At 44.5% G+C, this 23,487-nt stretch overlaps 1 protein-coding gene across 2 annotated transcripts in view; it reads right to left on the bottom strand.

Annotated features, from left to right (window-relative positions):
• The window catches only part of ZNF407 (zinc finger protein 407), a 391,880-nt gene extending 368,979 nt beyond the window's left edge, over positions 1–22,901 (bottom strand). The window contains exon 1 of one of the 2 annotated variants that reach the window (XM_070452977.1): positions 22,694–22,901. The gene's annotated coding sequence lies outside the window, so the exon portion shown is untranslated. Of the gene's footprint in view, positions 1–5,497; positions 5,978–22,693 lie in introns of those variants that run through there. The other variant, XM_070452978.1, reaches the window with a different exon arrangement.
• Positions 22,902–23,487: the final 586 nt, after the last annotated feature.

The raw sequence follows: 23,487 nt of genomic DNA, 5'->3' as shown, positions 1-23,487 counted from the left end.
ATTCTATTAAAACATATCATTTTCCATTTACTTTATACCATGATTGGAATTCTCAGCCAAATGCCATTTGATTTGATGCTAATAAAATGCCATCAAGTATTACGGCCTCGAAGCTAAGGATAACTATTTTTAACTATTTGTCCATTTATTTTTTTGTAACAATGACAAACCAAATGAAGGCTGTTGCTCTGACTCTGCTAAAAGTAAAGACCATAAAATATATATAATGACACCAAAACCATGAGAAACAATATAAAAAATTAATAAATTAGCCTTTATCAAAATTAAACAATTTCAAATGACATTATCTTCAAAAACCACCAAAAAGAAAATGAAGAGAGAAGCTACAGAGTAGGGAAAACGTTCTGCAAATCAATAAATATAAATATGTAAATCCTCTGCCAGATACATTTTGAGTATTTTCTCCCGTTCCATTTCATAAATGTTATTTTTTTTATAAGCAGAAGCTTTAAATTTTGATAAAATAATTTTTTTTCTCCTTCTGGCTATTTATGTGTCTAGCTTTCTTTCTCTCTCCTGAGCTAGAAGGTAAAGGCCTGCTTTATCTGCTCACATGTCCCAAGAGTCAAGAACAATGCCAAGTACATAGAAGGTTTTAGAATGAACAAATAGCTCATTATGAAATAAGAAGTGTCTCCTAAGTGTTTATTGATGAAATGAAAATTGTCTGAGATGTCTTTCACAATAGTCTGGGAAAGGGGCCTAGCGAAGGCTATGTACCGACATGCTAAAAGCTGAGTGACACTGACACCCTATCCATTTTCTATGTGTTTGCACATGTATATGCTTGGAAGTGTCTACAACAAGAGTTATTTTTAAAAACCTTTTTAACATGTAGCCTAAAATGACATGAATTCCTTTCAGTGAGTCCTTTCCTTCCTCCTCTTCCAAGACCGCTGTGGCCCACAGCTATACCACCTTCACGACAGACACTCACAGGCATACGTGCACAGAACGCACACGCACCAAACACATGTACATCTATTCAGAGTCAATGTTCCATAGAGGGCGCCTGACTCATACATTTTTGGAGATGAAAGAATATTAATATGCAGAAGCAAAATAATGAGGCTCTGTTATCTTCTATATAATGGCTCCAAAAATTCTAGAACAAAAAGAGAAAATGTTTCATTATTTGCTATTTCCCAAATGGCTTTGAAAATTAATGAAAGAATTCAGCATCTCATTATACAAGAAACAATAACAAACATTCAACAAATAGACACTGAGTTGCCTAGACTGTGAAAGGAACTCTAATGATACAAAACACATTCTTTCCCCTCAGCAGGCTCATATTCTACTGGGAGCCATGTGACACATGTGGAAAAGAACTCTGATACAAGCCCACATGGGATCACGTGTGTGATATAAACTAAGAACTACAGCAGTAACAAACAGCAAGCAGTCCTACTGCCAAGTAGACTATTTGGCTAAAAGACCAGAAACATCATTAGAGCTAAACCCCAAAGAAACAAAACTTTTTTGTTTTTCTTTTCTGGAGGGGGCAGGTAGGAGCAGTTAAAACATTGTAAGGAGAAAAAAGGGATTAGCAAAGCCACAGAACACACCAGATGAGCATGCAAGACAGGCAGCAGTAGAGACAGCTGCCGCTCTGGCTTTCCACTGCGGGGCAACTGAAAACCCAGGCAGAGGACCATCCACCACATCACAGGAGGCTCTGAATTAGCAGCTGGAATTCATTCAGCAGTGTCAGCGGGGAGTCACCAAAATGCAGCACTGATGCAGGAAGATTCAGTTTTCAGTAAACAGGACATATCATAGGGAGAGAAAGTCTAGAAGCAGAGTGAGAGCATTCTAATTGTTTTGAGTTATAGGGCCTGAACTGGAATGACATCAGTACTCATGAGTCCAAAGTAAGTATCTTAGAGTGATCGACAGATGACTCGATGGAAATGAGGAAGCTTACACACATATAAATTTAAAAAGAAACGCTTTCATCAGAAAGATTATTAGTTTATTACAGCAGAACTCAAAACCCACCCCTGGGAAAGTTCAAGGACTCGTTTCTGGAGATAGGCTGAATTCATTTGCTCAACACTTACTGAAGTCGACCATGTGTCAGAAAGTACTTCAACCCTCTGTGAACAAAGCAAAACAACAGATCAGGCAGGTCATCACTCAAGGCAGATCCCTGTCTTCTCTCGAAGTCCTAGTCCCTGTGCTCACTGGAGAAGACCGTGAGCCTCCCGTTTCCTCCCACAGTAAGATTCCAAAATTCAGCAGACTTAGTAGGAATTTAGACTAAACTAATGAGATGTATTATTAAGCCAAATCTTCTCAAAGCAGATGGTTCCTATACAAATTGATCAATTACTATTCAACACACCACACATCCTCACTCTGCCAGATTTTCAAATATGCAATTCCATTTATAGTTTCTACTCTCACTCAAATTCTCAGACAGTGGTTGTCCCTTAACTAAAAAAAAATAATATTCAATTTTACCTATATACATACATACATATATACATATGTATATAGTGAACTTCAATAGAATGATCCTTGGAAGAAAAGTTATGATCAACCTAGATAGCATATTAAGACGCAGAGACATTACTTTGCCAACAAAGGTCCATCTAGTCAAAGCTATGGTTTTTCCAGTTGTCATGTATGAATGTGACAGTTAGTTACAAAGGAAGCCGAGCACCAAAGAATTGATGCTTTTGAACTGTGGTGTTACAGAACACTCTTGAGAGTCCCTTGGACAGCAAAGAGATTCAACCAGTCCATCCTAAAGGAAATCAGTCCTGAATATTTATTGGAAGGACTCATGCTGAAGCTGAAACTGCAATACTTTGCCCACCTGATGTGAAGAACTAACTCATTGGAAAAGAGTTAGTTTGAAAGATTGAAGGCGGTGGGAGAAGGGGACCAAAGAGGATGAAATGGTTGGATGGCATCACCGACTCAATGGACATGAGTTTGAGCAAACTCCAGCAGTTGGTGATGGACAGGGAGGCCTGGTGTGCTGCAGCCCATAGGGTCGCAAAGAGTCAGACACGATTGAGTGACTGAATTGAACTGAGTGTCGTGATCTTCAATTTTACCTATAAAAAATTATTAACTCACATGGAAACTATCCCAAAAGAAAATCCCTACTATTAACTGAAATACTCTCTGCTGAGGTTTAAAAAGAAAAAAAAAGATGCAGCAAAAAAATCAAAACATTCATACACTTTTTAATAACAAACAAATCAATAGCAGCCTTCTGATGACACCTGGTGGCCATTTCTCAGAGGAACTATTTTCAGCATTTTTTAAAAAGTGTTCCAGAAACTAGTAGAGAAACATGACCGGTTATTGGACCACTTCATACGCTCGCTTTACCGTGGGCAGCACGCATGAAGTTTTCCCCTTCGGTTCCACTTTCACTGGCCGCACCCTGACCGGTTCTCGCCATCCGCCCCTCTCCCAGGGTGGTCTGGCCCACACTCGTGCAAGCTCCCCACTAGCAGGGTGAGGCCGCCCCCAAGCGAAGGCCGCACTCTGTGCCCACCCGGGCCATCCCACCTCATCCTTCCTGGACTGACCCAAGGGCCGCTGTGAGGTTGCCACGCACGGGCAGCAGGCCAGAGGCGCAGGCACGGTGGGGACGCGCGTGGCAGGCAGGCACTCACAGAAGCTCCCCCGAGTCTCCCCCCCTGTCTTCAGGCCTGGAAGGACAAGGCAGGGCCCGTAAAGCGGCCCACAAGCCTGCCCCACATGCAACGGTGACGGCTGAGGCGAGAACAAAGGGAAATCAGTGGACTACTCAGATCTCTTCCTGAACCTACCATTGTCTACTGCACTTTTTACTGAAAATACATCTCTTACCACTAGACTATCACTAACTTAATACAGTACCACCACGTCCAGGTGTTGTCTGTTAACGAGAAACTCAGAAGCATTAGTTGCCATTCATCAGTTTCTGAGACCACAAAATAAACTATCTGATGCTAACAAAAATATCACTTTCTATGAAAATGCTTACAAGTTGAATAACATCTTCCATGAGAAAAGAGTATAACTTACACCCTAAAAACCATGTACTACACAACACTGGAGGCAATTTACCACAAATGGGTGTGTAATATAGTTGTGGTTTATTCACAATTGGACCAGAACACGAACGCCTGGGTCCGACGATAACACCCACCTCCTCACTGTCCGACAACTGGCTGCAAGGATTTCCTCAGTTATGTTCATACATTTGTACCTGTCCCCAATCAGATAAATTCATGTGGTGTTTTAAAATGAGTGCACAAAATCCTCTGACACTCCTTAAAGGGTGGAGCTAAACCCCTCCCGTTGGTGTGGCCTGGCCTTGCTGACCTGCTGAGAAGGGACAGAGCGGAGTGGAAGTGAGGGTGTTCACCTCCTAGGAGGCCCCATGCCTGCAGCTTGCTCCCTCCTTGCCCTCCGTCTGGGGGAGCGGGAGCCCTGCTGAGCGTACACCCTGCAGCCGAAGCTGGGGACACTTGGGGGTGGGGGGTGGAGAGGAACTGAAGTCTCCTACCCAGAGCCAGAAGGAGCAACTGCTGACAGCAAGCAAGTGAGCTGTCCGTCCGAAGAGGCTCCTGCAGCCCCAGGTGAGCCTTCAGATGACTGACTGCAGAAGCAGAAGCCCCCAGGTGAGCCCACTCCGAAACCCCTGACAGACAGACACTCACTTTAAGCCCCAAGATTTTGACGTAATTTGCTTCAGGGCACTAGACTACTGGGAAATCCCATGGACAGAGGAGCCTGGCAGGCTACAGTCCCCACAGCATCGCAAAAAAGTCGGACACGACTTAGCAACTAAACTAGTATAATGCCCGTTCTCTCTCTCCCACCTTGTCAAGAATAGACACAGCTCAAGTGCACCACCTCCTGTGTATATATTTTATACATAATTTCCTTTTCTCTATGCTCCAACCTTTAACAGGAATCTTCTGTATTAAACATGAGAGTATTAAGCTACTACACAGGAGGAGGTCAACAAATGTTAAGAGAATTACACTCTGAAATGCATATCAAGACCAAAATTCCTGTCAAACATGTGTAAGAAGATTTTAGAACTTAAGACAGTAACATTTACATTCATGCCTCTCCCACTACCAAAATCAGGTCATTGATCATTACAATGAAAAAGCAGTGTAATAAAATCAAGAGTTACTAAAGAGATGAGGTAGAGAGAGTTTTACATTTAATTTGTATAGAATAAAAGAAAAGTTAAAGTTCCTGAAAGACCTGCTCGTGTTAGATGACGGTTTTCATTCTCAGAGGCCCCTAGAACTATTTGTACCACAGACCTGCCTCAGAGCTAACGGTAACCAGGAGCTCCTTGCAAGCTGGGCTCAGGATGATAGCAGCCCACTATCTAACATTCCCTCAACCTGCTGAGGTGGCCCATATAGTAAACACATGGAGAGCCACAGGTCATTGAGGCTAGACACGTCACAATCCTTCTGGGCCCAGAGACAGGTAACTCCCTCACCTCCCACTAGCAGGATGCATCCGAGCTCAGGAGTTGCCGGAGTCTCTGATCACAAGACCTGTGCCTGATTAAGCTTCGCCTCCAAAGCATCTCACACGCATGTCAAGCTTAATCCTAAAGAGAACCTTCCCAGGAGGTCCAAAGACACTGAAGACAGGCAGGCTCGAACTATGTGCTCCTGAGCCCAAAGGTCAGTGAAGGGTAAAATATCAGATGGAGAAAAAAGTTCTCACTCAAGTCAGAAAAGAATATTGTTTCTCTTCCAGGGTGAAAGTGAAAGTGTTAGTCGCTCAATTGTGTCTGACTCTTCGTGACCCCACGGACTATAGCCCTGCAGCCCCTCTGTCCAAGGGATTCTCCAGGCATGAATACTGGAATGGGTGGCCATTCCCTTCTCCAGGGGGTCTTCGCGACCCAGGGATTGAACCTGGGTCTCCCGCACTGCAGGTAGATTCTGTACCATCTGAGCCACCAGGGAAGCATGGTCTGTTTCAAACATCTGATTCTGTGTGGAAAGTAAAAAACAATATTTCTTAAGTTTTGATTGCATAAAACAATCACTAAAAAGTCATACCAAGAGGGAGAATAAGTAGATCATCATCCCTTTCATTAGCAAAGATAGGCACCTTTCCAACACTGCTCATGAAGATGTATTAATACCAACAAAAAACAAATCACAGGACAAAAATAAACTATAAAATTAGCTCAGCCTTTCTACCTGGCTATTTCTTTTTTTAAAATCTTTCTACACTTCAAGTACTATTTTCCAAATACATTAATTGATCTAGTAATAAAGTTAATTTTATGACTATCTTACATCAACCATCTCTAACCAATGTACCTTTTGTTGCATGAAAGATTTTATCTGGAAAGTTAAAATTTAACATATCTCTTATAAATCTTTCACTAGTATTTCTAATTGTTTTGATTTTTTAAGACAGGAAATTCTTATTGGAATAGAAAAACAGTAAAGAGAATGAAGATTCTATGAGTAAGTAGAAAATGAAACAATTCAATGCCATTAAAAGCAGACACATAGAATCATTTGTATCCCATGCCATTTGAAAAGGTTGTTTTATTATCAATGTAACTAATCACAATGAAACCATCTCTTACAACTAAAGACATTATAATGAATTTTCTTTACAGCTACAGAGAAATGGGATTTGCTGTTTCACATCAAATAGAACAGGCTGTATAAATTCTTCTTCCTATTTATTGTAAAATATAATTTCATCTATAAAATCAGTCATGAAATATTAAAACTGAAACAACAGAATTTATATCCTTTACTTAATTTAGTTTAAACGGTCTATTCACTAAAAAGGAGGGAGTGGGTACATGTGACAGAGCCCCTACTTCCTCATTAAGTGTTTCCATTAGACCCTTTATTTTCCAGAATTTATAATGCAGCCATAAAGAAAAGCATTCTATAATAAAAGTTAGTACACTTTACTAAATTTTCCTTTCATCTTATTCAAAAGGCAAAAGGATAAAGCACATAGCATACGAATGCTGAGGAAGGGAAGACAAGTAGGAGGAAAAAATTAAAGAAACACAATAGACTGACACTGAAAATGTACAATTCCAGTAAAAAAAAAAAAAGAAAAGAAAAAAACAAGTGAGGTGGCCCAAGTATTTCAACAACACACTGCAGGACACATGGCAAATATTTAACTTTTCTGAGCCCTAGTTTCCTCATTCCATGTAAGATTTCTACATTCCATGAGAAAATCTCTGACAGTAAAAAACTGGTGACCACTCAACAAGAAGAAAAAGAATGAAACTGTTTTTCATTCCAGCAGGAAAAATATGACGAGAAAGGCTACTTCCAAAACACAAATATGGAAGAAAACTAATTTTAAAAACAGCTAAAACACATTCTACACTGATCTTGCTTAGAGTCATCAAGGTCCACTGAGAAGAGATGAATACAGTGACTAATCAAAGAACTGCCAGGGAAAAAAAGACAAAAACTACTAATTTTGGAAGAAATCTGGAAAACATTAATTCCAACTGTCAATAAGCTAACACATGATATAAAATTATCATGCCTCCCAATAGCTGGAATATAAATTATTAGGTACCAAAGACCTGAGTGTTAAGAAAGTATATTTAGAAAAGAGAAAATGTCAGTATTAAATTTTAAAAATGGATATAATTCTAATCAAGGCTATTTATCTAATAAGGTTAATAGTTTCCCACACACTCACACTGGATAGTGAAATTACAGGTAATTTTTCCTTCTTCTTCCTGGCTTTTTTCTATATGCTTTCCTACATATATTACTTTGGGAGGAAGACTATGGGGGAAGCTTTAAAAAAGTCCCTACACATGGTTAAATAATGGAAAATGATGATTCCTCTCAAGAAAGGAAGAGCAAGCCGTCAGGTAGAAATAAGTTTATGATTGTGGTTCTTGGACTAAACTGAGAATCAAAATACCACAAATAAAAAAGAAAGGTTAGGGGGTGACTTGCAAAAACCAAAGATGTTTGGGGTCTAATCTTAGTCAAACACCCAGGGATACCAAGAAATCTCCCTGTGGCCACTGGGCTGCCCACTAAACTCAGAGAGGAGGTGGCGGCCCGGTAACAACCAGCACAGCCGGCACCCACGTCTTGGCTCCCGTTCCATCCCCACTGAACAGACCCTGGGCTCCTGAGGGTTGGTGGGGTCCAGGCCTGAGGCACCGTAGGTACACCATAATTAAGTACCGTTAAATGTAGGAATGAAGAAGTCCATGTTGATGACTGGAGACAGAGGCAAGCAGACAGACAAACAGATGGACCGACAGGGCAAAGGCACGGCTCTGTTTAGAGCAATGCTGAGGACCAGCTGGTAAACGTGGACCGAGTGCAAGGGACAGAAAATCATTTGACAAAAACTGTATCAGGCAAGATGGATGCCAAGTCCAGGGGGGTAATTTTGATATGCAGAATATCTGAGTGGCATTAAACCATCTCCCTACACTGCTTATTTGCTGCAAGGGAAGATGACAAATTGAGTAACTGCACAGTGGCTATACCAGCTACATCTTGCAGGGGAGATCAAAAGTAACCTCCGCGGTGAAGGTGGACATGGGCTGCCTGCAGACAAGCACCCTGAGAAGGACAGGACGCCTGTGCTCACTGCAGCTGAAAACTTGGCAAACCTGAAGCTAACCGAGGCGAGACAGCGGACAACACAGAGCGAGGAATGCTTTATTCGAAAATGAAAAAAACAAGTGGGGAGGACTGCATTCTTCACAAATGTCAGTGTCATCACAGACAAAGACAGACTGTGGAAACGTTCCAGATTACAGGAGGCTGCGGAGACATGTGGCAACCCACTCCAGTATTCTTGCCTGGAAAATTCCATGGACAGAAAAGCCTGGCAGGCTATAGTCCATGGGCTCAGACACGACTGAGCACACACACACACACACACACACACACACACACACACACACATGACAACGAAATGTGATATGTGTTCTCAGACTGGATCCTCCGGTGACAGGAAAACGCATCATTAAGGGCATCCTGGGTCGGCTGACCAAAAGTACGGGCTGCACAGAGAGCTGGTAAGATATTCTTTCCAGGTACATCTGGGAGGATGTTTCTGGAAGAGACAATCATTTGAATAGCAGACTGAATAAAGATCTTCCCTCACCAGTGTGGGATGGCAGTGCCCAACCACTGAGGGCTGGGATAGGACAGAACGATGGAGAAGTGGACAGAGGGTAAATCTGTTTTTTCTCCTTGAGTTAGGACATCCACCTCTCCTCTGACATCAGCGCTCATGGTTTTTGAGCCATCAAACTCAGACTGAATTGTCACCAGCTTTCCTGTTTCTCCATGCTACAGAGAGATTATGGCACTTCCAAGCCATAATCCACACTAACCAATGCCTACAAAAAAAAAAAAAATACCCTCTGATATGTATCTGTATACATTCTATCAGGCTTCTGAGGTGGCGCTGGTGGTAAAGAACCCACCTGCCAATGCAGGAGATGTAAGAGATGTGGGTTCGATCCCTGGGTCAGGAAGATCCCCTGGAGAAGGGCAAGGCAACCCACTCCAGTATTTCTGCCTGGGGAATTCTATGGTCAGAGGACCCTGGTGGGCCAAAGTCCATGGGGTCACAAAGGGTCGGACACAACTGAAAGTGACTTAGCACACAGCATGCATACATCCTATTGGTTCTCTTTCTCTAGAAAACCCTGACTGATACAGGTTTTGGTACAGAGAATGGTTCTAGACGAATAGGATTTTCCCTTAAATTGGAACCGAGGTTTCTGGAACTGACTTTTTTTTTTCTCATTTATTTTTATTAGTTGGAGGCTAATTACTTTACAATATTTTGCCATACACTGACATGAATCAGCCATGGATTTACATGTGTTCCCCATCCTGAACCCCCCTCCCACCTCCCTCCCCATCCCATCCTTCCGGGTCATCCCAGTGCACCAGCCCCGAGCACTTGCCTCATGCATCTAGCCTGGACTGGCGATCTGTTTCACACTTGATAATATACATGTTTCGATGCTGTTTTCTCAGATTATCCCACCCTCGCCTTCTCCCACAGAGTCCAAAAGTCTGTTCTATACATCTGTGTCTCATTTTCTGTCTTGCATATAGGGTTATTGTTACCATCTTTCTAAATTCCATATATATGCGTTAGTATGCTGTATTGGTGTTTATCTTTCTGGCTTACTACACTCTGTATAATGGGCTCCAGTTTCATCCATCTCATTAGAACTGATTCAAATGAATTCTTTTTAATGGCTGAGTAATATTCCATGGTGTATATGTACCACAGCTTCCTTATCCATCCGTCTGCTGATGGGCATCTAGGTTGCTTCCATGTCCTGGCTATTATAAACAGTGCTGCGATGAACACTGGGGTGCATGTGTCTCTTTCAGAACTGGTTTCCTCGGTGTGTATGCCCAGAAGTGGGATTGCTGGGTTATATGGCAGTTCTATTTCCAGTTTTTTAAGGAATCTCCACATTGTTCTCCATAGTGGCTGTACTAGTTTGCATTCCCACCAACAGTGTAAGAGGGTTCCCTTTTCTCCACACCCTCTCCAGCATTTATTGCTTGTAGACTTTTGGATAACAGCCATTCTGACTGGCATGTAATGGTACCTCATTGAGGTTTTGATTTGCATTTCTCTGATAATGAGTGATGTTAAGCATCTTTTCATGTGTTTGTTAGCCATCTGTATGTCTTCTTTGGAGAAACGTCTGTTTAGATCTTTGGCCCATTTTTTGATTGGGTCATTTATTTTTCTGGAATTGAGCTGCAGGAGTTGCTTGTATATTTTTTAAATTAATCCTTTGTCTGTTGCTTCGTTTGCTATTATTTTCTCCCAATCTGAGGGCTGTCTTTTCACCTTGCTTATAGTTTCCTTTGTTGTGCAAAAGCTTTTAAGTTTAATTAGGTCCCATTTGTTTATTTTTGCTTTTATTTCCAATATTCTGGGAGGCGGGTCATAGAGGATCTTGCTGTGATTTATGTCGGAGAGTGTTTTGCCTATGTTCTCCTCTAGGAGTTTTATAGTTTCTGGTCTTACATTTAGATCTTTAATCCATTTTCAGTTTATTTTTGTGTATGGTGTTACAAAGTGTTCTAGTTTCATTCTTTTACAAGTGGTTGACCGGTTTTCCCAGCACCACTTGTTAAAGAGGTTGTCTTTTTTCCATTGTATATTCTTGCCTCCTTTGTTGAAGATAAGGTGTCCATAGGTACGTGGATTTATCTCTGGGCTTTCTATTTTGTGGAACTGACTTTCTAACAGGGTTAGATTTAAAGACACTAATGACTACTTCCAGTAGCAAAGAGGGTACTGATAGCAGTCTATGGTGTGAACAGGAAAACGCTGTCCCAAAGCCCCACCAGACACACAGGCCTGCAGATTCCCAGCTGAGTGCCTTCACTTCCATCAGAACCTCGTGGATTAAGCACACTCATCATGTGGACAGTATTTCCCAAGTATGACAGAAATACAGTAGTGGCCTTCAATAAAGTTACATAGCACAAGAAGGATCTTTAAATAAGTATGTGTTTTTGGCAAGTGTTTTAGGAAAAAAAAATGAGATACTAGCCTATGACTCCACCTGTGTTACTTCTTATGGCAAGGCTAAGTTTGAAAAAAAATTTTTTAAAAATTGGGTAAAATACTATGGCATAAAATATAGCAAAAACAGTGAAAAACAACTAAAGTATGGAAAACTCTGCTTACATATATCTTACTCATTTACTATTTTTTAATTATGTCCTAAGAAATCAATTAAAATAGTTAAGAGTTCTCTGCTCTAAATTTGTCAGTAAATCAGGGTAAATAAGGGAAGTCAGTCCCTGCCCCACCACTGGCAAGCCTTGAGAGGCGGCCTCACTCACTAGCCTTCATACATGAGTACTGGCACCTCGATGATACCTCTCAGAAAACACTGTGGCCAACGAAATGTCCTAACTCTGTATACTGAGAATTAAACATTCTGAGAATTAAATAAGAGAATTATATATTGGGTTGGCCAAAGAGTTCATTTAAATTTTCTGTAAGATCTTGTGCAAAACCCCAAATGAACCTTCTGGCCAACCAATATGTGGAGAAGGAAAACTACAAAAGATTAATTTTCTACACATTCAAAGCTTTCCTTTAGATTTGAGTACCGCGGCTTCCCTGGTGGCTCGGATGGTAAAGAATCTGCCTGCAATGCGGGAGACCTGGGTTTGACCCCGGGTTGGGAAGGTTCCCTTGGAGGAGGGCAGGGCAACCCACTCCAGTCTGGAGAATCCCATGGAAAGAAGAGCCTGGCGGGCTACAATCCACGCGGTTGCAGAGTCGGACAGGACTGAGTGAGGAAGCACAGCACACACACAGCAGCAAGAATCACCCTAATGAGAAGCTAGCGCCCTGCGACCATAACCGCTGTAAGACGTGGACATGGCTCAATACCATAACCGCTGTAAGAAGTGGACTTGAACAGGCTCACACACAGGTTCACATCTCGCTCCTGTAACTCCCCAGGCAGGTGCTCCAGGTAAGCAGGTCGGCAGGCAGGCTGCTCCCAGCTGACTCCGAGATCCTGGCACTTTCCATCCCGATGCTCTGCCTCAGAGCTAGCCCATTCTCTGCATCCCACTGACAGAAGCAGCAGAGAGGCAGGACATTGCCTCTTTAAAAGCCTTGGCCCCCAAGTGGCATCTGCCACTTCCACTCATTCCTGCTTCGCTACAAGAAAATCTGAACAATGTCCCCTGGAGCCGTGCACCTGGCCCGTGTGGAAGGGAATGCCTGAGTTACATGGACAGCTAGCCATCTCTGCCACCAATCCAAATATTATTGCACAACTTGTCATTCTACCATTAATGAAGGTTTTTGGTCTTTATTTGTTGCTGTTGTTCAGTTGCTTGGTCTTTATAAGACTTTCCAAAACCTGGTTTGATAAATGCAGCTGTCCCTTTAAGAGCAACTTAGAGCCATTAGTTCCACATTTGTAAAATAAAGAGACATACAGACAATATCAATCATTGGCAAATTTAGCTAATCATCAAAACAAGAGTCCTTTGGGCCTACAGGGAGAGATTCTAATGTCTGGGATGATGACCAAACCTGTGGTTTTAAACAGCTCTCTGGTTGACTCTGATGAGGCAGGTTTGGGCCCACTGGCTAAAAGTCCTCCTAACCTCAAGAAAACCTATATACTTAACACACACTCACCAGACAGAGCTGAGATGGAGAGGAGAGAAAAAAGGGGAGTCAGGAGGGAGAAAAATGTACTGCCCTCAACAGGGCCCCTACACCAGGTTCCAGTCTTGTTTGCCTACCTAACAACTGGCCACACATTATTCCGAAAGTGGCTTTCAGCAAACACTGCCTCAATCTGCCACCCTGAAATCCTAGGGTTTTAAACACTACCCCACGGGAAGCCAGATTATGGACCCTGAAGATTCTCAATGAAAGCCACTCAATCTCATTTTCTGAAAGACTATAATTTCTACCACCTCTGCTTGAATGATCTGAATTTTCTAGACTATTTTTAGACATACATTACACCTTAGTTTAAATTCTAACAGTTTTATAATTTTATACAGTCCTATAAAGCTGTGATTCCTCATTCTGTAAGAACTGATCCAATATCAAATTCTGATCCCTAATTCACAATAATTCACAACTGAACTGTATACTTGGGAAGGAGTGGTTTGTTGCTTGCTGCAGGTCTAAAACTCATGTTTTCCATTATATTTAGTAACTGACAAGCAGGCTAGGCTTTGGTTACACTGGAAGATCATACTGGTGTTACTCCAACTGTGTTAAGCAATGTCTTTTCCCAAGGAGGTTTCTTATTACCTTGCTTGTTTTTATCTAAAACTACCTTGCTTTTTAACAAAAGGGGGAATGTACCGCATATAAGGGAAAACAAAAGAGAAGTGTGAACATCAAATACACTGAAAAGCACTGAGAATCAGGACTGAGAGTGTCTCGCTCTAGCAAAATACAGCTGGAATGAGAAGAGCTGAAGCACCTCAACTCCATCTGAAGAGGCCTGCGCGCCACATGCCCGTCAGGGACCTGCGACAAGCGCTGCGTGAGTCTGAAGTGCAGACATCCGCTACGGAAGGACTCTCGCAGGCTGTCAGCTCCTTAGTGAGGGGCTGGCTCTGCTAGAGAGGATGACATTACATAATTACAAACACTTGACAGTTCCCATGTTTTAGACAATTTCAGCACTCTGAATATCAAATAAAAATAGTGGAGCTATTTGGTTCCATAGGTCATGTAATTTGACTTCGGGTTTCTCGAACCATCTTTTTATTGTTCCTATACTTGCTCATTTCAAGGAGCAACTGTAATACCATGATGGCTTAAATTAAGGTTTACAGCATAAGTAATGTTTATTTAAAAAACAGTCCTCATAATATGGGATACATATGACACTGCAAAAAAAGTTATCAAAGGTTAAAAAAAAAAAAATAGGGGAAGGCAGATTTCTCAAAAGTGCCCTTTTTAGCAACCTAAGCAAAGAAGTAATGGTTTCCTAAATCCTACAGCATGATATGACCACTTCCTAAAGAAATGGAAGATACAATCCTTAGAATTAAAAAAAAAACGCAATTACTTTTCCTGCTTTCAAGATCATCATATGCTAGAATAACAAAGGCAAGTGTGTGTTAGTGGCTCAGTCGTGTCCGATTCTTTACGACCCCATGGCCCTAATTTGCATTTCTCTAACTGTTGACACTGGACTTCCCTGGTGGCTCAGTGGTAAGAATATGCCTGCAATGCAGGAGACACAGGAGACACAAGTTCGATCTCTGGGTCAGGAAGATCCCCAGAGAAGGAAGTGGCAACCACTTCAGTATTCTTGCCTGGAAAATTCCATGGACAGAGGAGCCTGGCGGGCTACAGCCCGTGGGGTCACAAAGAGTCAGACACAACTGGGCACCACACACAGTCATGTACTGAAAAGAGCTGTTCTCACTTGTGACTTTCCTGTTTACTTTATTGATGATTTCTTTCAATAAACAAAAGTTGTTGATATGAATGTTGCCAAACATCAATCTTTTCCTCTATGGTCTGACCTACTACGATTTGTTTAAGAATCTCTTCCCTCTAACAGAGTAACAGAACTAGTGCCCTACACTGTCTTCTGAAAGTTTCACAGTTCTGCCCTCTATTTGTAAGCCTCTGATTTTGGTGAATGATATGAGTTAGACAAGGGCCACAGTCACAGCCAACAATTACCAAATGTGCCCCAAGTGAACTAGTGGTAGGTGTTAATCACTACTTTATTGAGGTTTATACTGATCTCTCATTGAGGCAAACAAAAAAATGGACATTGTCAACAGGAAAACTTGGAAGGTCTTAGCAAATTAGTCAGAATATGATCCCCAGCCACCATATTTCAGACAGAATCCTTAAAAATACCCCAAAAGGGAGATGGGAGGGAGGGGACATAGGCATACCTATGGCTGATTCATGTTGATGTTTGGCAGAAACCTACACAATTCCGTAAAGCAATTATCAGTCAATTAAAAAAGAAATGTTTTAAAAAATACCCCAAAAAACTCAAAGTCGTCTTATTCTTAAAAACAAAAAAGAAAAAGAAAGAAACAGCAAGAGAGAGTTAAGCATTGGGGAAAGTGTGGGAAAATACGAATTCTCAATAGTATTGGCTGGCATATAAACCTTTACAACCTTTCTAGAGGGTCATTTTACAATTGATAGATCCAAAACCTTCAAATGTGTATCTTCTCTGAGCTACCAATGACTATAGAATTCACCTTAAAGAAATAACTGGACAAAATACACGGTTAAGGATATGTTAAGGATATGTACCATGGACATCTCTGCAACAGAATGAACCGGGAGCAACCCAATACCCAGTGACAGGCACTGGTTAAAGATGAAGCTGTTACAGCACGCCCACCCTGCAATTCTGTGCAGACTACAGAGCTGCACTGACATGGGGAAAGGTTCACAGTATTCTAGGAACTTACAAAAACAGTTAACAAAATGCACACCTAACATTCCTTTACTCATACATATTTATTGAGTGCCTCTTTATGCCAGGTACCAAGTGAGTTCTGCTTAAAGAGAAAGAGGTCTGTCCCTGCCTTCTTGCAGCGTCCAGGCCCGGGGAGGAGACAAACCAGGTATGCATCTTCCAGCTGACCAGGCTGGGACATTAAAGGCACACACATTTCGAAAGCAAAGCCAAGTTACAGGTGGAGATGTGTAATACAGCCAGCAGTCTCATGAGCCAGGAGTACACACGCCCCAGCGGCCCGGGCCAGCCAGGGGTGAGCAGTGGGAGACGGGGAGCGGTGAGGCCGTGCTGACCATCCAGCTCCCACCACAGTGCTCCAGGAGGAGTCCCGGAAACGCAGCCAATCCTGGAAGGCTGTGCACTAGAAAACACACCTGAGACAGATCGCAGAACCAGAGCAACACAATTCCAACAAACAGCCTCCCCCACTGCCAGTTCAAGACAAACACTGACTGGGATCACAGACGAGTCGCTGAGCCAATAACTCGTCTCCCAACAGTGACCTCCTGCTGTCTGAGTCTAACAAACAGCAGTGAAGCCTCCCAAGAAATCTCTCATGGTTCACGTCAACCTCAAAGGATTCTGACAAGACATGTTCATTTATTTCAAACTTATGCACCAAAATCAGTCATTAGCAGGGTCAATAATTATGAAAAGAAAATGTTTAACCTGAGAGCAGAAAAATGTCAGACATCACCTCAACCAAGAGGTCAAAGGCTACATTCACCACTGATAAGACACCCTGACATCACATGCACTCCAGTGTGAGGCACTGGTGGCAAACATCACCACTGGGGTATTCTTGCCCCAAACACCTGACCCTCGACTTAATCCTGAAAGAAGAGGACACAAATTCAAACTCACTAACAGTCTACAAAGGAACTGACCAGTACTCTTCAGAAGCGCCAGAGAACTGATGCTTTCAAACTGTGGGGTTGGAGAAGACTCTTGAGAGTCCCTTGGAGAGTGAGGAGATCAAACCAGTCCATCCTAAAGGAAATCAGTCCTGAATATGCATTGGACAGACTGATGCTGAAGCTGAAACACCAACACTTTGGCTGCCTGATGCAAAGAGCCAACCCATTGGAAAAGACCCTGATGCTGGGAAAGACTGAAGGCAGGAGGAGAAGGGGACAACAGAGGATGAGATGGTTGGATGGCATCACTGACTCAAGGGACATGAGTTGGAGCAAACTCCGGAAGATAATGAAGGACAAGGAAGCCTGGCCTGCTGCAGTCCCTGAGGTCACAAAGAGTCAGACACAACTTATCGACTGAACAACACCACCACCACCACTCTTCAGAAGTATCAAAGCCAAAGAATATAAACCTAAAAGGAACTGTCACAGATTGGAAGAGACTGCGGAGACATGATCAGTTCAGTTCAGTTTCGTCGCTCAGTCGTGTCCGCCTCTTTGACCCCATGGACTGCAGCACATCAGGCCTCCCTGTCCATCACCAACTCCAGGAGTTTATTCAAACTCATGTCCATTGAGTCAGTGATGCCATCCAACCTCTGTTGTCTCCTTCTCCTCCCACCTTCAATCTTTCCCAGCATTAGGGTCTTTTAAAATGAGTCAGCTCTTCACATCAGGTGGCCAAAGTATTGGAGTTTCAGCTTCAGCATCAGTCCTTTCAAGGAATTCAGGACTGATTTCCTTTAGGATGGACTGGTTGGATCTCCTTGCAGGAGACAGGGTAACTATGTGCAAAGGAGGTCCCGGACTGGATCCTGGACCAGGAAAAGGACATCAGAGCTAAAACTCAAATACTGTCTCAACAGCTTGGTTTCGATAACTACGCTCTGGTTACATAAGATGTTAACATCAGGGACCTGGCTAGAAGGTTATAGAACTCTCTGAACTATTTTTGAAATGGTTCTGTAATTCCAAAATTATTTCAAAGTAAAAAGGGTTTAAAAATTATTTAAGATGAGAGATAAAAATGTACAGGGATCACCCATTAACTCTAACATAAAAACATACTACCTCTTCCAATAACTGTGCTAAAAAAAAAAAAAAAAAGCAATTACAAATAAGGCTTCAACCAGAATAAATGACAATTATTCAATAAAAATCCATGAATGGGATAATCTAGAGAGCAGAGTAACTTTCCAGATAAATGACATACCTTATTTTCCCCTTTACTTTTTTAATTCAATTTAGATTTTTTTTTAACATCTATTATAAGCACAAAACCTGTGTTTGGGCCTGACAAGATTTTGCTATATAAGAAAAGAACATTTTAGTACACAAACAGAAAAGCATAGAAAAACAACACTGGACGTAACTTTTTTTTTTCCTGGACGTAACTTTTTACTCCCAGACAATCCAGCAGTCAGTCTGGACACCCTTTTTGGTGTGAATGTTGGTAAGACTGGGGGCTCTCACAGCTGAAGTGTATCCCTTTCAATAGTAAGTGTCTCTGACCACTAGACTCATCTTCAACAATTACCCCTGAAAATGCCAAAATGACTCTAGAAATACTCCATGTCTAGTCCTTTTTATTTTCACCTAATCAGATGATGTTGGTGCATTACTGTTTGTAATGAGCACAAGAGGAAAGGTGAGGCTGATGAAACCTGCACAGGTTTACTTGCTCTCCTCTTACAAGAGATCAAAGGCAACATCACGTGAGACCAGGTTCCCAAAGTGTGGTCTCCAAGTCAGGAGCATCAACATCAGCCAGGACCTGTCGGAAGTAAGAATTCCCAGCCCCCGTGCACACCTGCTGAATCAGAGCCCTGGGTGATGCCCAGCATCCATGTTTTTATAAGCCCCCCCAGGTGACTCCGATGCACCTTAAATTTGAGAAATACTGATGCTTCAAAGAGCAGAAAGATTGGCCTGTAAACCAGGAGGGCTGATTCTAATCCTTCTTCTGCCACTAATTTCTGAGACGGATTTGTCACTTAGCTTCTGTGGGATTCAGCCTCCTCATCAGACAATGAGGGAATGAAATAGATCACTTCCACAGTCCTATGCCCTCTAAAATGTGACAACTCTATGAGGCCCAAAAGTGAAAAAAAGATCCACAGCATCTCAATATTTCTTTTTCATCAAAAAGAAACAAAAGTTCTTCCTTTCATCAACTGGTCTCTGAGTCATATTTTTCATTATTTTAAATAAAGCTGCATAAACTTTGCTTAAATGAAAGTCATATAAACTCTGATTTTACAGTTTTCTATTTGTTCTATATCAAGTCTGTTTTGGAGGACTTCCATATAATAACAAAAGTTCCAAGAAACCCTCACTACAGACTGAGTTGTAACTTCCGCCCCCCCCCAACCCCTACACCAAACTCATAGTTTGAAGCCCTAATGCCCAATGTGACAGTATTTAGAGATCGGGCCTTTGGGAGGTAGGCTGAGTAAGGTCATGAAGGCGAGGCTCCCAAGACGGGACTGGTGTCCTCCTAAGAGGAAGAAAGGCCAGCATGCATTCGCTCTGCCACATGAGAATGGAGCAGGAAGGTGGCCACGTGCAAGCCAGGGAGCACCCTCAGCAGGAATCGGCACCTGGATCTCGGACTTCTCAGCCCCCAGAACGGTGACAAACAAATGTCCGCTGGCTTGCCCGCCAGGCCACGGTGTCTGTTACAGCAACACAAGCCGACACGGCCCTCCAAGTCTCTGGCGTGGGACTCACACACCACCTTACAGTTCAGAAGAAGGGTGCTCCGCGACCTCTCATAATGAGTGTGAACAGATCGGAGGAAGCATTTAGCAAGCATGAACAACAGTAAGTTTTGTTTCCTAGGCCTTTGGCCTAAGCTATACCAAGGTAAATATAAACTCTGTCTTTATTTTTCCTACATCTGCTGTTTATATCAGACACTGACACATGCTTGGCTCTGTCCTGATCCAAGCTTCTATCAGCCTGATCCCAAGTGACCCCAGACCTTGGTATGATAACCCCACTATTCCTTCAGAGACCAAGATTATTCCTCCTTTTGTGTATTTAAAATTATTGTGACCTTATGTCAGCAATATGTATGTTTTCTGTTTCAATAAGCTCTATGAAACTCAAAACCAAAATCATAATGCCTATTATTATCTCTTGCTATTCCACTAAACAATATAAGGATTCAAGGAGGGTTGTAATTACCAAAGGTCTAAGCAAATGTTGTACAAGTGGGACATTATGCAGTAATTCTTTCCTGGAAGAAGGAAATTAATTAGGAAAATGAAAAATTGTTGATTGGAAGACTCTTTTGTGCTGTATTTCATTTTAAAAAAGTACACTTTAAGTTTCAGTTTGGGAAGATAAGAATGTTCTGGAGGCAAATGGTGATGATGGCTACACAATGTACACGTACTTAATGTCACTGAACTGTACACTTAAAATGGTTAAAATGATAAATAATATATTATGTATATATCACATTACCACCAAAAATTGGTATACTGATAAATTACATTGGGCTTCCCAGGTAGCTCAGATGGTAAAGAATAGACCTAGGTTCAATCCCTGGGTCAGGAAGATCCCCTGGAGAAGGGAATGGCAACTCACTCCAGAATTCTTGCCTAGAGAATCCCAGAGGGGCCTGGCAGACTACAGTCCATGGGGTCACAAGAGTTGGACACGACTGTGACTAACACACACAGTAAATTACGATACCTTTTAAGGTTTATATGTAAAACAGACTCATTTCAAGCTAAGTGCCACTCTCAATTCTTAAAATATTCGTGTAATAAACATTCTTGAGAAACACAAAATTAAAAAAATGTATCGGTCTTAGGTATTTCCATTATGACACGGCTTTAATTTATCCTCCTATTCGTGGATTTATAAACCGGGATTCTTCTCACAACCTGTGATACCTGAGGAACAGATCTCTTCTTTGAAGGGCTGTGAGAGAAGGTGGGAGGAGAATCAGATTAGAAGAGTCTGTTTTATAACGGCTAGAGAGCTCTCCTCTAGTAAAGCCTCATTAGAATGAATGCTGGGGGAAACGTCCCATCAATCAAGGGAACCCCCATTAACCCTGGAGGTCGCACTCCAGGCTGCACCCTGCAGTGCTCCTCCCCCGCAGCCGCCACTCCCAGTGTGGGCCCGCGCTCCGTTTCAGCACTGAGCCGCAGGCACTGGATCTGTGCATCTGTCTCCACGACCGGCCCTGAGATCATCTCGGGCAACACGTTCATCTCTCCTTCACCTAGAAGGGTGTCTGACAGGAAGCAGGAAGTGTTTAAGTCAAGTCAGCTGTGCTTTGCTGAACAACAATGGAACTCTGTCCAATCTTGCAGTTTTTGTGCAAATTTGAAATTATTCGAAAATAAAAAATTTTTTAAAAAGACGAGCAGGGGGGTACCAGCAGCACTGCGCTGTCCGCAATCATCACAACTGTCTCACATGTCACATCAGAAGACACAAGCTACTGGAGAGTCCTGCCCTAGTGTTCACCAGCTGCGACACTAGGAGGCTGTCACTTCACATGGAGCAAACTTGAAAAGGAGGCTTCCCTGGTGGCTCCGTGGTAAAGAATCCGCCCGCCAGTGCAGGCAGGGGACCGGGGTTCCAACCCTGGGTAGGGAAGATCCCCGGGAGGAGGGAAGTATTCTTGCCTGGAGAATCCCACAGACAGAGAGGAGCCTAGCGGGCTACAGTCCATGGAGTCGCACAGATTCGGGCACTAGTTAGTGACTGAGGACTTGAACACAAACTTGAAAAAGAATGAGTAACAAACATTTGAGACTGGAATCCCCGATGTTAATTTTGGTCAAGTTATTTAATCTTGGTCTCCGTTGGGAAAGAGAATAATTCCTACTCTACAAGACTGCTGTGCTAAATAAAGCAGAGTCTGTCAAACGAGCTCCTAAGGATGCTCTGATCATATACGTCCGGTCTTCCCACTGGACTAACACTTCAACGCAGGGCAGGTGCAGGCGGTGACCAGTTCCAGGGGCTCAAACTGTAAAATTCTCCCTCGATCGGCGCCAGGGCTACGATCATCTATAAAGGAGTCCCGCACATGTGCGCGTGGGTTCCCACCCCGCCCAGGCGTCCTGTTGCAAAGTTCCCCTGGAAAACAACTCGGGCCGTTCACACCGCGGCGCAGCCGACAGGGGTCAGCCGCTGCTGCGGCCCGCGGCGCCCGGCTGGGTCTCGAGCGAGCGACCCAAGAGCACGGAGGACGCGCCCGCCGGCTGCACCGGGCGGGACCCGTGGCGGCCGGCAGCCTGGGCGGTCTACGTTCCGGGCTGGGCGGCTTGAACCCGAGCGGCCGGGCCCCGCGGCCTCCGGCGCCCGTAACGGCGGCAGCGCGGCTCAGGGAGGCCAGGAGCGCGCGGCCGGAGGCGGCCGGCACGCGGCGCGCGCTGCGCTTCCCTGCGGAGCAGCCCGGCGAGGGGAAGCGCCGATCGCGGGCGGGGGGCGCGCAATCGAGGCCTCGGCGCTGACGGCCGGCCCCGCCGGGAGAGCCCGGCGCGGGCGGCGGGCGTGTGTCGGGGGCGTCGGGGCGGCGCCGGGAGGGACCGGCGAGCCGGGAGGGGCGGAGGCGGGGGGAGGGGGGCGGAGGCAGAGCGAAGGGCCGCGGCGGGGCGCCCAGCGCCCATCGGCCCGCGCCCCGGCCCGCAGGCCCCCGCCCCTGGGCCCCGCGCTGACGCCGGACGGCCCCCGCCCCCACGCCCCCCGCCCAGGCCGGGGGGTAGCTCACCTGTTTGCCGGCGGGGCCGCTCCCGCTCGCCCCTCTGACTGACTCCTCCGGCTCACCGTCTTCCCTCTGGGAGGAAGGGGCGGAACTTCCGGCTCGGCGCTTCCCCACTTCCGGCGGCTACCAGGAAGACTCTTTCGGGGACGGGGCCCCGGGCATCTTGGACAGAACCCCGGATCTTGGAACCGGGGTTAGTGAAGGCCACATCGAATCCTCCCTCCCTGTCCCGACGGGCCGGCGGGCCTGTATGCCTCCCGCGTTCAGTCTGGTGCCTCCTGCCGGAAGTCACTGGGCTATGGAACAGGAAGTCCCGCCCCCTCCCCAAGTGAGGAAAACGGAAAAATCCGAGAGGTCGGCTGCAAACCAGGGGAGACGCGGGTCAATCAGGGTGGACGACTGGCGGCGTCCGACCCGGAGAGCCAGGCGGGGTTTGCTGGGCTCCCCGAGCGGATTCCTGCCGGACGGTCCGCCGCCCTCCCGACCCCGTGCCCACCAGTCCACCCCCGCTCGCGCGCCTTCGCGGATCCCGGGGGAGGCCGCCGCCCTGGGCCCGAGCTGGCCGAGCGCTGCCCGGCGCTCGTCTTGTGGGGACAGGGTCTCTCTGCCGCGCCGGGCGCGTGCGCGGCTCCAGGGACTCAGGAAGACCTGAAGAGCGCCTCAAAAAAAGGGATCCTCGGAGCCACGGGCCGAATTCCGGTACTAACGGGGAGGCAGAGTTGCCAAAGGTGGTTGTTGGACGGTTTGGCAAGAGGAACCGAAGACACCTCGGGCGTTGAAGACGTCCCCCCGAATCGTTT

This window comes from Odocoileus virginianus, chromosome 22, assembly GCF_023699985.2.
Source record: "Odocoileus virginianus isolate 20LAN1187 ecotype Illinois chromosome 22, Ovbor_1.2, whole genome shotgun sequence".
NCBI lineage: Eukaryota > Metazoa > Chordata > Mammalia > Artiodactyla > Cervidae > Odocoileus > Odocoileus virginianus.
Note: the sequence above shows the minus strand (reverse complement) of the source record. Positions and strands in the feature narration are given on the sequence as shown.